The 12,639-nt window shown below is 45.7% G+C and overlaps 1 protein-coding gene across 1 annotated transcript in view; it reads left to right on the top strand.

The window, feature by feature from the left end:
• Positions 1-8,071: 8,071 nt before the first annotated feature.
• The window catches only part of SGK3 (serum/glucocorticoid regulated kinase family member 3), a 60,674-nt gene continuing 56,106 nt past the window's right edge, over positions 8,072-12,639 (top strand). The window contains exon 1 of the mRNA XM_075743953.1: positions 8,072-8,273. The gene's annotated coding sequence lies outside the window, so the exon portion shown is untranslated. The remainder of the gene's footprint in view (positions 8,274-12,639) is intronic.

Raw genomic sequence — 12,639 nt, 5'->3', positions numbered from 1 at the left:
TGAAACGGGTGACCTGGTTACCCAGGATATGGAGAAGGCTGAGGTACTCAATGACTTCTTTGCCTCAGTCTTCACTGGCAAATCCTTGAGCCACACTGCCCAGGTCACAGAAGGCAGGGACTGGGAGAATGCAGAACCGCCCACTGTAGGAGAAGATCAGGTTTGAGAATATCTAAGGAACCTGAAGGTGAACAAGTCCATGGGACCTGATGAGTTGCATCCACGGGTCTTGAGGGAACTGGCAGATGAAGTGGCCAGGCCAGTCTCCATCATATTTCAGAAGTCCTGGCAGTCCAGCGAAGTTCCCACCGACTGGAAGAGGGGGAACATAACCCCCATTTTTAAGAAGGGAAAAAAAGGAAGACCCAGGGAACTACAGGCCAGTCAGTCTCACCTCTGTGCCTGGCAAGATTATGGAGCAGACCCTCCTGGAGACTATGCTCAGGCACATGGAAAATAAGGAGGTGACTGGTGACAGCCAACACGGCTTCACTAAGGGCAAATCGTGCCTGACAAACTTGGTGGCCTTCTATGATGGGGTTACAGTGTCCGTGGATAAGGGAAGGGCAACTGACATCATCTACCTGGACTTGTGCAAGGCATTTGACACTGTCCTGCATGACATCCTTGTGTCTAAATTGGAGAGACAGGGATTCGATGGATGGACCACTTGGGTGGATAAGGAATTGGCTGGATGGTCGCACTCAAAGAGTTGTGGTCAACGGCTCAATGTCCAAGTAGAGAATGGTGATGAGTGGCGTTCCTCAGGGGTTAGTACTGGGACCGGCACAGTTTAACATCTTTTTTAGGTGACATGGACAATGGGATCGAGTGCACCCTCAGCAAGTTTGCCAATGACACCAAGCTGTGTGGTGTGGTCGACACTCTGGAGGGAAGGGATGCCATCCAGAGGGACCTTGACAGGCTGGAGAGGTGGGCCCATGCACACCACATGAAGTTCAACAAGGCCAAGTGCAAGGTCCTGCATGTGGGTCGGCGCAATCCCAAGCACAACTACAGGCTGGGCAAGGAATGGATTGAAGGCACCTCCAAGGAGACGGACTTGGGGGTATTGATTGATGAGAAGCTCAACATGAGCCGGCAGTGTGCGCTTGCAGCCCAGAAAGCCAACCGTGTCCTGGGCTGCATCACAAGAGGTGTGACCAGCAGGTCGAGGGAGGTGATCCTGCCCCTCTACTCCACTCCTGTGAGACCCCACCTGGAGTACTGCGTCCAGCTCTGGGGGGCTCAGTACAAGAGAGACATGGAGTTGTTGGAGTGAGTCCAGAGGAGGGCCACGAAGCTGATCAGAGGGCTGGAGCACCTCTCCCATGAGGACAGGCTGAGAGAGTTGGGATTGTTCAGCCTGGAGAAGAGAAGGCTCCGGGGAGACCTTATTGCAGCCTTCCAGTACCTGAAGGGGCCTACAGGAGAGATGGTGAGGGACTGTTTATCAGGGAGTGTAGTGACAGGACAAGGGGTAATGGGTTTAAGCTGAAGGGGGGTTGATTTAGATGAGATGTTAGGAAGAAATTCTTTACTGTGAGGGTGGTGAGGCACTGGAACAGGTTGCCCAGAGAGTTTGTGGAAGCCCCATCCCTGGAAGTGTTTAAGACCAGGTTGGATGGGGCTTTGGGCAACGTGGTCTAGTGGAGGGTGTCCCTACCCATGGCAGGGGGTTTGGAACTAGATGATCTTTAAGGTCCCTTCCAACCAAAACCATTCTATGATTCTATGATTCACAGAACAGAATATAGTAAAATCAGAAAGCAGAACAACAAAACTGAAGGAAAACAAAAATTGTACTTTCATTTTTAAGTTGTATTCTCACTATCAGCAGGGCTGAAAAGAGTGCCTGTGTTAATGAAAAGGGAGCATTAAGCAACAAAACTTCCAATTTACACACATATAAAAAAGACTTTACGTATATAAACTTTAACATCTCCACTTCACTTGGAAATGGATAGCTTAGGTTCCTTACAGCCTTGCCCACTCAAAAGGCTTATTCTCTTCTTTTAAAGACTTTACACCCCAATGCCTATATTAAGACAAATAAGAACATCTCTGTGAATTTGTGGTAGGTTTTGAGATTTTGTTTCTGGGAAAGCTGTTGCCTCATCTTTGGTACTTCCTGAGAACTCATGGGAAACATCTGAGGTAGGGACTTTCTTGTTCCCCAAAATGGCACCCACAGCTGGAATGAAAATGAAAAGAGAAAAGAAACAAAAGAACCACTTCATTAAATACATCTATTTTCTAAGTGGGATGTTTTCTTATGCTGAAACTTTGGTAAGTTAATTCAATTTTAACTTCTTGGAGACATTCATTGTTATATCACATGATGTATTTTTTCTTATACCACTAAGATTTAATCCTAATTCTCTTTTATAAAACTATCTTAAGAATCAAAAGTAGACTTGGGGTTTTACTTAGGGCCTCTAACTTATCATCTTAATTATTACATGTTGCAGTGAGTAAGATGACTATTCATCCTCTCATGTTTTCTTTGCCGTATCCTTTGGTTTTCCATTTGGAGATATTTAGATATAATAATTATGTAGCACCCTTGTAATATGTGCCATACTGCCTTATTTTCTTGCATCTTTTTGTAGAGAAATAGCTTCTAATTCTTGGCTGGATGTTTGAGAATTGTTATTTAATATATTAAAGATAAATAGTTTTATTATTTTTAAAGAAGTTTATTACAGATTTAAAGAATATACTGTCTTCCATTATTTTAGTTAATTCTGCTTGCAGAGGTTGACTGTTAGATGCTGTAGCAAATGTGACTGGTGTTTCATATGACAAATAGTTCATAGCAGCAGGGATCCTGAATGCAAAAAATGGGCTCTGCTTTGTATGCAAAAATGAAAAAGGCTTGTAGTGTGAATGGATAACCTTACAGTGTATCCCGTAACACAAACTGAAGGGCAGTGAATCTTCTGGTCTAATTAACCTTGAACTTTACAGAGAACACACTTAAACGTTTAACAGTAGCATAATATGCCACAGCAGTTGAGTAAGAAGATATGAAAGAAGAATAACAAATTTACGTTTTAGAAGGAGAGAGAGAGAAAATGAAGTGTGTTTACTAGCTACCTAGACAAAGGATCCCATGCTTAATTGCTTAGCTCTCACTGTTTCAGGGAAAGAACTGTACTTGCTGAGTTGAAAGCTGCTCCTAGTTAAAGGCTAAGTAACAGTGCTTACGTGTCCTGAAATATCACCCACAAACTTGGCAATATCTTCCTACTCAATTCATTGGTATTCACCTTGTCTCAGGCTTAGACTGCTAACGACCATTAATTAATAACAACTAAGACTTGGAAACACATCTCCTTTTACACTCTGGAGGTGGGCACCTCACCTGAATATCTACCTATGGTGAACTCCAATTCTGCAAAATCTGATCTACATTTGCTCATGACACTGACGAGTACAAAATAAAGTACCAAACTCAAAGCATCCAACAGTGTAGGAAACATAACCAAGTGAAACCAGCTTAAAATGGTGGCTATGAGAAGGGTGACCTCCACTCTTCTCTACCTGTTCTGATTTGGGTGTTGATATGAAAGCCTAATGGCAGTGCTTTGGAGAAGATTTCTCCTTGGAGGCACAATGGGAGTTAGACAGGGATCCCCAGATGGGATTTGGCAACCAAGTTCCAGGAGTTCAATAAAGCACTTAAGTTTCTTTTTATTTAACATTTGTGTTGAACTTTCATCTTAATTGCTGTAGTTCATGTTTCAAATGTGCAATAAAACATGGAAGTGTTATACTACCTTACTGGAGGAAAGTAAATTCAATACCTATACCTTGTAAAGCTCTATGTTTATTAGAAATATCAATAGTTAGCTAGCCCTCTGAACACAAACTTTATCATTCCTTCAGGAACTAGCTCTGAAAAAATGGGAATTTGTGTGCCTGAAGACAGGAACCTCTTCATGAACATGGACTCAGTGGCAGATGAATGCCGTGTCACAACAAGCCTTTCTCATGATACATAATGATTGATTTATTTCCTTGCTAGTACGTAGTTGTGGGGGATCTAACTAGCCTGAGCGTGTACTGTCAGGTCTGCTGAACAGACAGTCCTAGGTGAAAGATCACCTTATATAACTTCCTGCTCTCTACTTTAAAATTTTGTTAACTTCTCTTATTCCACTTGTCCTTAGTCTGTTTCTTTTCTCCCTCCTTCGGCTCATAGCCTATTGTGCTAGAAAGCTCGCTAGCAGTCTACATCAGCTAACCACCATTTCTCTGCAATTTTCCCTTCTAAAGTTCAGCCCGCACTATTTCACAGCTCCTTGCTGTGGGAGGAGGCAGAAGTAGGATGTATGGAGGCAGAGTTGCTATGGGGAAAGAAGTGGAAAGGGAAGAAAGGTAGAGACATGCAAATAGGTAAAGCAACAAAGACAATGAAAGAAGGTATAGCAAGAAGGCAGAAGTAATGGTGACCTCGTAAAAGATGTTCCCTCGCTTTGTTTGGTCTCTCACAGTAAGGTGGAGAATACATCATCTCCGCAACTACTCAGTTACCGCACAAAGGGTTTACTCTGACCTCAGTTTGTGCACCAGACTGCTGATGTTGATAGGAGTTTTGTTATGCTTTAAAAGCAGTATGTCATCATCATCTGTTTTTTCCCCATTTTCTTTCTGTGTTGCTGGTGCGTCTAGGTGAGCTATTCAGACATTGACCTGTGTGTGGTTAAACAAATCTGTCTGCAAGGATATGTGTAAGAAAAGACAACAAATGATGGAGCAAACAGGTGACAGAACAAATGAGGCATATCTGTTAACTTTGTTTGTTCAGCACCAGGACCGAGACCGACCTTTTAAAGATTTTCTAAGTTTAGTGCTTCCTATTATGGATGATGTACCATTAGGGACCTTGAGTGTGTACTTATGTTGTCGCAGCGGAATACCAGAGCAAGAGGAAAACATGCTGTTCTTACAGAGCAATCATGATGGAAGAAAAGAAAAGGCTGACTGTAGTAGTAAGTAATTTTTTACTTTTTTTTTTTTTTTAAGAGCCTCTTAAAGCCCCTTAAAGCCTCTTTGTTTATATTGAAGGGAGAGTGGTTAAGATTCTCAGTGATATTTAGGTCTTGTGCTGTGGCTGTACAGGAGCTCGATACCCTGAATAGCAACAGAAGAGTCTCTGGCGCAGAGAAGCAGAGAACTGAACTTGGAAAGAGTGTGAATTTACAGTCGCCCAGGGGCTCCACCACCACAGCAATGTCATGGAGGGGCCAGGGCTGCATCTGCAGGTTGTGATCTAGACTGGAAACTTTCTCTCAGGCTGTCAGCAAGCTGACCCATCGCTTGCAGGAGGACCACGGCTTTCTCAAGCTGCCTAGTTTGTGTCAAACTGCATGTGAAGCAGGAAAAATGGATTCTATCAGGTCAAAGAAAGATTTGTAGTGTTTTTACACACACACAAAAAAAGGCTTCCAGTTGTTCAGCCTCCTCAACTGATAAAAGCTGCTCTTTATGGCTGTCCTTTTGTTTTTCTTCCCATTAGCTCTGTGTTCTTTTTAAGCGGCAGGAAAACTCTATAAAGAGTTGCATATTATTGTTAGATAACTGAGGTGGGTTTCACTTAAAATGGATGCTTTTTTCAAGTTTTAATTTCAGACAAGGAACAAACAATGCAAGAATACCTTGCTAGAGCTGTGGAAGTAGAAATCTGGGTGCCAGTATGGGATGAGAATCAACAAAACTAGGTACTTTATCCACAAATGTTGTGATGATACATCAGGTTATAGGCTACTCTGGGGTTGAACAGCTCTTTCCTTTTTAGGGAGGGGAAAATAATGGGGTTTTCTTCCATTTTTGTCCTGATACAGGAGAAAACCTTCCAAGACTTTTTTCCTCATTCAGGTTCTTTGGGAGAGAAGGGAAAGGAGCGAGTGGATACATCTGTTATTCAGTCTTGTCTCTATCAATTTAATCCAATGTGGAAACAGTGTTCTAATACTGAAAGATTCATTCCTGAAGATCTAGACCTTACAGGAAAGGTTTAGTTGTGTTAATCAAACACTTTCTCCCAAGTATATAATATGGCAAGAATCTCTCTTGCCACTTTTCAGCATTGCTTCTGTGTAACAGGGGTGGATCTCTTGAATGGGTCAAAACTGCATAACCTTGTTGTCTGGAGATTTGCCTTTTGGAAGCTGTCCTGTAAATAGTTTTCTGTGTGACTGTATTCTAAACAGTTACACACGGAAGATGGATCGAGGACACCCACATGGACGTAATGTTAAATGTATGCAAGACTTATGAGAAACGGAAGGTTATGATGATGTTTAAACATACTTCAGCTTTCTATGATAAATGATCTAAATAATCCAGCAATTTTCCACATTCATATTTTGGACCATCAGCACAGAAGCTTAAAGAAGCTGTCAATGAGAAAGAGAAATGTTCGACACAACAGCAATTGTTGTAGCAGCTTGAGTGACAATTCCAGTGAGTGGTGGTAGGCTAAAGAAAAGACCAAGACCAGAAATGAATGACCAGTCAAACGACTGGCCATAATGATGGGCTAAACCAGCATTCCCATTAAAAATGTGTTAACAAAATCCTTAAATGAAGACAGCAAATAAAGAAGCTTGCATGAAATCGTACCATCTTGGCAAGAACTGTTTATTCCCATCTTTCCTCAAAGACGTGGCTGTACCTTTTCATCTCACTCCTTTGCTTAATTAGAAGCAGGGAAGGAAGGAACTATCCAAACTGTGTTGAAGGGAGGCTGCAATGTAGCGACCATTCTTTTAAGATATACCAGCCCATCAGATTATACCAGCCCATCAGATTGAGCTCTTTGTCTAGGATTCGCTTTTCCCCACACCTATAGTCTCTGTTTTCTTCCTTGCATCTCAGGATGTGAAGACCCATTGCCTTTCTCAGTCAGCAGTCTCTCGCCTTCCTCTTTTTTGCCACTCAAGAATTTCACCTGTGCCCTGTCTGTGCTTGGAACAACCTCCCTTGCCTCACACCCCATCTCCAAGGCCTTCCTGAAATTCTGCTTGTTTTGTGAAGCCTCCAAGCTGGTACCATCTTCTTAGGTGTGCCCCATGGGAACCTCAGACGGCCGTACTCGGAACCATGAATCTGATACACAGAAGTGTGTTGAAGCAGGATTGCACAAATTAAGGGTGGGGTGGGTTTTTCTGTGCTGCTTCCTGTGGTAATATGTGGAGAAGAAAGCGGGGCAAGAAGCACAGAAGAAGCAGCCAGAAACGGGACAACAAATGTTGCTTGAGATACTGATAACTCTATTTTTACCACATCCTGCCATGAGAAATGAGCACTGAAAGTGACTATTGAAGAAAAAAGGCAAAATAATGCCTAGAAGACAGAAGGGGGAGGATGCTTCTGCACCCCAGCTAACGTCTCCAGTGTCTCTTTCCTCCATCCTGATTAATTCATTTTTGCTGGCCAGATGAACGAAACCCTGGCATGGAAAATCCATCTTCGCTTTCTGTGCCAGGGCGTGACAGTTTTGCAGTTGACGGAGTGCTCCGGTATTATGTAGGCTATGCCGATTTAGCTGGCGAGGAATAGTCCCTGCGAGCGGCCAGCACCGCTTCAGAGCACCGTCACCCTCCCGAAACCTGCTCCCGAGGCGTAGCGTGTGCTGTCCGGTTCGCGCTGGATGTGGAGGAGACCGCGTCGCCCTGAATTATCCGCCGGTTTAACTGGAGGCCGGAGCAGCCCGGTAATCCGGCCTTGAATCTCACACCCCAGCGTCTGCCGGCAGCCGCAGGCTCTGCAGGCGGCAGGCGCAGCCCTGCCTGTGCCTGTCCCCGGGGCAGCTGCAGGCAGCCCTCGGCCCCTCACGCGGTAGCGAGGCGGGGCCGGGCCGGGGACAGGCCGCTTGGGGCCGGGGCGGAGCGGGCCGGGGCTGAGACCGGCCGCGAGTCCCCGCCTGACCCCGCGGTGAGCGTCGCTCGCCGCCGCCCGGGGAGGCGCTGGTCGGCGCGGGCCGGCGGCGGGGGAGTCGCGGGCGGCCGCGACACCGACAGCGGCTCCGCCTGCGGGGGGGTGGGGAGTGGGGGAAGCGGCGGTCCTGCGCGGCCGCCCCGTCCCCGCGGCGGGTGGGGGGAGCCCCCGCGGGCGGGAGCCCGTCAGGAGGAGCGCGGCTGACGCGGCAGGGAGGGCAGCGCGCGCCCCGGCGGGCAGGAGGAAGAGGCCAGCTCGGACGGACAGACGGACGGACGGACGGACAGACACCTCCCGGCCCGCCCCGGCCGGCGGGAAGGAGGCAGGTACGCGGGGTCCAGCGGTCCCGGTGGCCGCTTGCAGGCGGCAGGCGGTCGGGCATTTACAGGAGGGTCCGTCCGGAGCCACGGAGGTTCACCGGCCGGGGGGGGGACGGACACGGGGCCGTTTTGCCTCCCTTTTGTTGCAGCCTGAAAATGTATGCGTGCTTTTCTTGCATTTCCAGTCGTTTCTGCGGAGTATGTTCGATGTGCCCCCCCCCCCCAGCCTTGTGCCGGGGGGGAGCTGAAGCTGGTCACGCAGGAAAAGGCTGATCCGCGTGGGCGTACGGCTCCAGTTGCAGGGTTCCAGTTATGGACTGGGGGCAAAGTGCTCGCAGATGGATAAACAAGCAAATATGGAGAAACTTCTGCTTTTTTTCTCAGCTGATACAATTTTACATATTATACTTGCAAAGTCATCCCACATTTCACATTCTCCTCTCATCTTTTTTTTTTTTTTCCTGCTCTCCCCCAGCAGCGTTACTTGCTCCTGCTAGTACTCTTGCCCTAATGTGTTTATGTGTTACTGTGTCTACGTGTAGTTTTATGTCTTATGTTTTATTTTGCATGTCTGGCTGGGTGTGGGAGGGTTTGATTTCAGGGTTGCAACTACAGACACCACCAAACTCCATTGCAGTTCAGCCACTTAATTCCATATGGACAAGTGATGCTAAGCTGGAAGCTGGCATTTCGGAGGTAAGGGATGGCCCGGCATTTACATTTACAGCAGTTGGAAGAGCCCTTTTCCGGAGAGCCTTTTCCCCATGCCCCGCTAGGGTGGGGAGACCCTGGTTCACTTTGCATCGCGCCTGGCAGAGGAAAGGCAGCTAACGCAGGTCAGGTCTGCGGTTTCTCTTTCTAGTGGTCTCTGTGCCAGAGAGGCAGGGGCTGGAATTCCCTCTTTACGCCTTTAAACACCTTCAATAGGACAGAAGGTTGGAGGCAGGGAGAAAATTAAAATAATCTTGTCTCCTCCCGTGCAGAAGGAGTTGCAAAGTGGCTGCACAGGTGTTTTACAGGGAGGGTAAAACTCTGAGGCAGACTTGGAGGATTTGCACTGGGGGGAGAACTAGCAGGGCTTGAAAGAGTGTCCCACAATATTCACCTGCGTGACTTTGTATTTGCAGGACGTCTTTGGCTCAGTTCTTTCACGAGCATTGGTCAGAGTTCCTTGGCTTCCCCTTGCTGAGACTTACATGCTCCTGCAGAGCTGGTTATTTTGTCTGAATTCTGGCAGGCTCGTTCCCTTAGTTTTGGGGAGTGTATGAAGAACAGGAATACACACTAGTTGGCAGCAAAAAACAGTTAGTGATCTCTACATTTCTCTCTAGTAAGTGCTACAGCCTGTTACGTGCTCAGAGCATTGAAATAGCATTTAAATTTATATTGGACACTCAAAATAGATGCTGACAGCCCTAATCTAATAAATTCAGTTATCTGTTGTTACCTTAGAAGAGGCTTAAACGTTTCCTGAGGGGAAGGAGAGTTACGCGGACTGCTGTATGCATGGGCTGCATCCAGAGTACCACAAGACTTGTAATTCATTGGGTATGTTGTTCGTTCTGATGATCAACCACTGATAGGAGGAGTTGCTTTTTATTATTGCTCTCTGCGTTTTCATTCTGTGAGGACAAGTAGCTTTCTAAGAAGCCTGACAAAGCCGGATGTTCAAGTTACATTCAACAGAGGTCTCGAAGGTTGTACAGGGGATATTAGCTGGGCGGTTCCTGGCCCACTCTGCTTATAAAATAACGTATTGCAGGGAGCAAGTAGTTCAAGTTTTAAGATGTGGGCACTTTAAAATTACTAGTCTGTTCATTTTTTTGACTTATTTAAAGTCAATCCACAAGTAGGTGGATAATTTGACTGTAATGGCATGTGTTTAAAATAGTGATTGCTGGTTTTTAATATGCAGAATTGTTTCAGCCTAGCTAGCTGGAGTAGCTGCAAGCCTCCAAAGCTGACTTGACCCAGCAACAAGATATTTCAATAGGGTATGCTGAGAGCCAAAAATAAAATATATTAATAAAATGTCACAGGTATTAGCAAATAAAAGTAGATGTAAAGCAACTCGTGTCTCCTCTGGGATCTAGGATTTATGATGGAAATCACCTGTCATTTTATAATGCCATGCATGCTAATTGCAGGTTCATGTTAATCATCATTGTATAAGAGGGTATGTCAAATCTTATTTTCCATCCCATCCATACAGGATAAGCTTCTAATAAGCTGTGATCCTTCAGCCACATCCACACATCAGCTTTCTCCTGGGTTATCCTGTCTATATCCCAGATCATTTTCCAGATGGTTTCAGTTTTATAATTTGCATGCAAGTACTGGGGCATTTTTGTCCCATGGCTACTAGCCATTTTATACACAAATGCCCTGCATTTCTGCATGTAAATTGAGATCAGATTACACATATTAGTAGTTGTAAATGAATATTTGTTTTTGGCTGTCTAATCTGTCATTTAGAAAAATGTTATTTTTAAGGAGTGGCAAAAGGAAAGCCACTATTGGTTTTTTTTGTGACTTCATTTTTGGATGCTCATAAGTCACTGAAGACTTACACTGCTATGAATTGTTTTTTTCTGTAGACCAAGGAACTAGAAACTGGCATAAGTAATCTATGTATTTATATAGACTGAGCTGTAGTAAAGCAATATGTTGTTTTTATTTGAAGTTAGCACTTTGAGTGTTTATATTGAAGGATTCGTTTTGTTCTAGTTTAAGTAGTATCCATATGCTAAAATAACCTGGAAAGCAAACACTTACACTTTCCAAAGTAGAACTTTGGGCTTCAGCATGCTGTGAGAACATCTTAAAATGTGTTAATCAGGTTTCTGCTTGCATTCCTAATTCTCAAACAGAATTTATCTCCCCAAGTCTTCCAAGCCACCTAACACAGTGTCTGCCTGACTCTGAAAGTGTCTTAAATGTGTTGGATCTCCCTCTTTAAGCAGAAAGTTCTTAAGCGCCTTATCTAGAGCTGCTGTAGTTGAGCATCAAAGCCCTAAGGAGATCAAGAAGCTAGGACACCTGGCAAGCACACTGTAAACACAGACGCTGATAGGATTGGTTCGAAATGCAGTTGTATGGGCTTCCTTTTTAAAACATCATCAGAAGAGGAACCAGTGCTCACCTTTCCCTGAGAGCTGGTGGTGGTGGGACTTGCCCAAGGAGTAGACTCTGTTCTAGTAGGTGAAACCTGTGCTCCTGGTCCCTGCGCCCAAGGGGTTCAAACCCATATCTTCCCCCACCTCCGCAGCCGTGGCACAGGCTGGAGTGAGTGGGAGGACGTGCTTCTCGCCTTGCGTTTAACCTGGGCCATCTTGTGGAAGATGCAGCAGGTTGCCTGAGGCTGACATGAGGGAGCACCAGAACCTGGCTCTGTTGCAGCGTGTTCCTCTGGGAGGAGGGCTGGGATCTAGCGTGTGGTTGCTGCTGCTGAGACTGTTACCAGAGGTGAGAGTTTCCATTACATCCTTCGTGTTTCAAGAGAGGAGCAACACTTGGCTAGTTGCTCTAGTAGAAAACTGGGCCCAGGAGAAGAATGGACTCTGAGCTCTGGAGCAGATGGTGACAGCTGTTTCTAGTCCTGGCTTAGGAGTTTAAACCTTGAGTTGAAGTGGGGAGAGCATCCAGTATGTCCTACCAGAAAACTCCATTTCCAGTGCAGAAACCTCCATCCTGGACCCCCTCCCTCGCACGGCGTGTCTGTGTAGCGGTAGGTGCCAGCCTGGCAGTTTTGTATCACGCAGGTGTTCAGTCCTTGTCATAACCGATCCAATCCACCTCGCCTGGCTCTGTGCTGAGAGCTGTCTTCCCTAGCGCTCAGCAAAGGAATAAGTAAGGTTGTATCTTCACGTGATCTTTTCAGTTGGGTCTCTCAGGTGCCCAGCGAGCATCACCTGACAAGGAGAGGGAAATTCCTCATTCCCTCATATTTGAAAAGCTTTGCTTTGCTACTACAGTGTTTCTTTGTTCTAGGGCAGGAAAGCACCTGGTTGAGGGGTGTGGATAAGCAAGATTGGTGTCTAAATTTATTTGAAAGCTCCTTTTTATTCAAGAGATATCACATCTTATTTCTTGGCAGTCGCTTGAAACTCAGAGGGCGACTGGCAAGCTGCTAGTGCTAAGTGCCTTGCCAAATACTATTGCGAAATACTGCCAGTGCAGAAGTTGCATAACTTTACAGACCGTTACGTTTCCCTTGGAGTAAACCAAAGGGCTACCAACTTCTGATCCTTTGCGTCCGCTGAGAAGCAAAATAGTCACATTTCCATCTGCTTAGGAGGCACCAGCACACTGCTTTGCTGCTGCTGTCTCTTCCAGTTCTTGCAATCAGTTTTCCTTCAACGGTACTTCTCCG

The sequence above is a fragment of the Balearica regulorum genome, chromosome 2 (genome assembly GCF_011004875.1).
Source record: "Balearica regulorum gibbericeps isolate bBalReg1 chromosome 2, bBalReg1.pri, whole genome shotgun sequence".
NCBI lineage: Eukaryota > Metazoa > Chordata > Aves > Gruiformes > Gruidae > Balearica > Balearica regulorum.
The sequence above is the reverse complement of the archived record's forward strand: the minus strand, read 5'-3'. Positions and strand labels throughout refer to the sequence as shown.